Source organism: Martes martes, assembly GCF_963455335.1.
Source record: "Martes martes genome assembly, chromosome: 10".
Taxonomy (NCBI): Eukaryota; Metazoa; Chordata; class Mammalia; order Carnivora; family Mustelidae; genus Martes; species Martes martes.
Window position 1 is genome coordinate 12868430 of NC_137898.1, and position 3430 is coordinate 12871859.

The 3430-nt window shown below is 50.6% G+C and overlaps 1 pseudogene across 1 annotated transcript; it reads left to right on the top strand.

Annotated features, from left to right (window-relative positions):
• The first annotated feature begins 1820 nt into the window (after positions 1-1820).
• On the top strand, positions 1821-2320 carry LOC308351178 (large ribosomal subunit protein uL11-like; annotated as a pseudogene). The gene has a single exon. The product of its transcript is annotated as a large ribosomal subunit protein uL11-like (transcript).
• The last annotated feature ends 1110 nt before the right edge of the window (positions 2321-3430 follow it).

Genomic DNA, 3430 nt, shown 5'->3' on the forward strand with positions numbered 1-3430 from the left:
CCCCAAGATCGAGAATCTCATGCTCTACAGAATGAGCCAGCCAGGCACCCTTGGGCGTTGTACACTTGGAATCAAAAGCATTTGCTACACATTTATAGGCACACATGGAGCCAGGGAACGACAGTGTGAGTCAGGTTCCCAAGGAGCTTCCTAGTAGCTGGAGTGAAGAGGCAAATACTCGCGGACGTGAGACAAATTGCACAAGGCAATGTATGTTCAGCGCTGTGTTTGTGGGGGGCGGGGTGCCATTGGCTGGGAAGAGCAGAGCGCACCGCGGGGGGATGGGGGTTTGCCCTGGACGCAGAAGAATCTCGGCATTTCAATAAGTGGAGAGGGTTTGGAGAGGCCTTTGGTGGTGCTTTGTTGTCGCTGACACGCCCAGAGTGCTCGTCCGTGCAGATACAGTACGGAGTCCTACAGTGGCGACTCCATGCTTGAAGCTGAGGATAATGACAAAAAGACATGGTCTCTGCCTTCAAGGAAGCTTTCAAAATTATTTCAAAAGAGACAGATTTGTCTAAGGTGGCCCACTGCTCTGGCCACAGAGACTCCCCCAGTATACTTAGTCCCCTGGAAGCAGAGCTAGACAACCGGGGGACTGGGGATCCAGGGCAGACAGTCTGGCTCTGACGCTATGTGCGGAAGTCAGCCAAGTCCCAACTGTGCGACCACACCAGCCTGGCCCGCGGTGGTCCCTGCTCATCTGATGCTGGCTCAGTCGCCCTGCATTTTCCACTCAGCCCTTAATCCTTGGCCCTTGAAGCTGGTGTTTGGTTTCCCAACCGCGGCATCCTTTGGCTCTTTAGCTGATTTAGGAGAGAAGATGAGAAGATGAGGAAGTGGGGCTTCCAAGAGGACATGCTCGGCAACAAGCCAGTGCAGGGCGGTGGCAGGGTGGCCGTGGAGGGAGCACTGGGACCCGGGGATACGCTAGTGGCCGACTCTGGTTTGAGGACCATCTCCAGCCCTTCCCCGTGGGTGACCCTGAGCAAATGATTTCTTCACAGGCTCCTTTTCTGCATCTGGCGAAACAGTACCTGGCGAAACAGTACCAAGTCGCAGGATTATTGCAAAGTTTCTGCGAAATTCTGAAAAGGACGCTCTTTGTGTGGAGCCCATGGTACCACGGGTTTGGAAGGGGATAATGCACGGAAGGGGCCCGGGGCAGTGTCCCAGGAGCTCCCCCGGAGGGCAGAGAGAAGAGGCACAAGCCAGCAGCCGAGCTAGCGTAACCCCTACTTATGATTTTGGCCAGGACGGAGGCTGCCAGGCTTGGTCCTCGGCGGAGCCATTCTGCGGTCACTCAAGGAGAAAGGGAGGGCCGTGGGGGAGGGGCCGGGAGGCGGCTGCGCGGCCAGCCTGTCGCTCTGGGATGATGGATGAGCCTACTCAGTGCCTTGTAATTAGCGCTGACTGGCTCTGAAAGTCTCACTGTGGGGAAATGTTCCCTGCTCCTCCGTGGCCGGGAGGCTCTCCTCCGGGATCCGGGCTGGGCGGGATTGGATGAAAAGTTTGCCCCCAAACTCTGGCACCCCCTCCCAGAGGCTGGTATGCACGTGCTTTTGTACACATGTGTGAATGTGAGTGTATGTGCGTATCTGTGACTCTTGTATAAGCGTATGTGTGTACACATACACACATACACATACACATACACAAAAGTATGTGTGTATTTACATGTCTCTGAATGCACATGTGTGCCAAGTTGCCCGTCAAGGGCAGGATTAAATGTGCAAGAACTTTCGGCTGGGAGGAGGGGAAGGCGCAACTGTCTTCCGTCATCACGAGTCCAGGTTCATCCCACACCAGCCACCTCCACCATGCCGCCCAAGTTGGACCCCAGCGAGATCAAAGTTGTATCCCTGAGGTGCACAGGTGGGGAAGTTAGTGACACGTCTGCCCTAGCCTGGGCGATCAGCCCCCTGGGTCTGTCTCCAAAAGACACTGGTGATGACATCGCCAAGGCAACCAGTGATTGGAGATCGGAAGGGTCTGAGGCTGACCGTGAGGCTGGCCATTCAGAGAGGCTCAGACTAAAGTGATACCTTCTGCCTTTACCCTGATTATCAAAACCCTCGAGGAACCACCAAAAGACAGAAAGAAGCAGAAAAAACATGAAGTGCAGTGGCAACGTCACTGTTGATGATGTTGTCAGCCTTGCCTGACGAATGCAGCACCAGTTCTCCGGCTGAGCACTCTCGGAACCATTAAAGAGATCTTGGGGACTGCCCAGTCTGTGGGTCGCAATGCAGATGGCCACCACCCTCGTGACATCATAGATGACATCAGCAGTGGTCCAGTGGCGTGCCCCACTAGCTAAGAACTGCAAAGGAAAAATATTTCAATAAAGGATCATTTGAAAACAAAACAAAACAAAATGCAAGGAGAGGAATCTGTAAAATGCTAGTCTTTTGTCTGGGTCACTTGAGGCTGACTTTCTATTTCAAGAAGTCACTTGACTGCCCCTCTTAGTTATCTAGATGGTAGGCAGCCCCTGTCCTGAAGGAGGAAGTACCAGAAGCATCCATGCCTCTCTATACAGGCTGCCCCTCCCTGAGTAGCCACAGCAGGGCAGGAGGGAAGAGGTGTTCCAACTTGTAGAAGGGTTTTTCTGGAATAAGGGGATTCATATTTCCCTAACATTTCTTCCTAAGATTCAAAATTGCAGAAAGCTTTTGGGATGGATGAGTGGAATTTCAACCCAGGCTTAGGGCAAGGAATATCAGTAGGTTCTCAAAGATGGAACCACCTTGGGGGACACCTGGTTGGCTCAGTCCATGGAGCACGTGACTCTTGATTGCAAGATTGTTAGTTCAATCCCCACGTTGGGCGTGGAGCCCACTTAAAAAAAATAAAATAAAATCTTTAATAAAAATAAATAAATCGGGGTGCCTGGGTGGTTCAGTCGTTAGGTGTCTGCCTTCCGCTCAGGTCGTGATCCCAGGATTCTGGGATCGAGCCCTGCATTGGTCTCCCTGCTTGGCAAGAGGCCTGCTTCTCCCTCTCCCACTCCCCCTGCTTGTGTTCCCTCTCTCGCTGTGTCTCTCTGTGTCAAATAAATAAATAAATAAAATCTTTTAAAATTAATTAATTAATTAATTAAAATGAAATTACCATGAGAGAAAGGGCATCTAGGTTTCCAAGCACTGGGGTCTACTCCACTCCATCATTCATCAACCATGAGACCTTAAAGGAGTAGATTTATTACTTTCTCTTTTTAAATTTATTACTATTTTTTTAGTAATCTCTATACCCAATGTGGGGCTCAAACTTACCACCCCGAGATCAAGAGTCACATTCTCTTCCCACTAAGCCAGCCAGGTGCCACTTTGTAAAATTAATTGCTTTCTAAGACCACATTTTGATCTACAAAAAGAGGATATAATGAGATTGTGCTTTTATATAGTATGTAAATTTGAGTTAAGCAAAT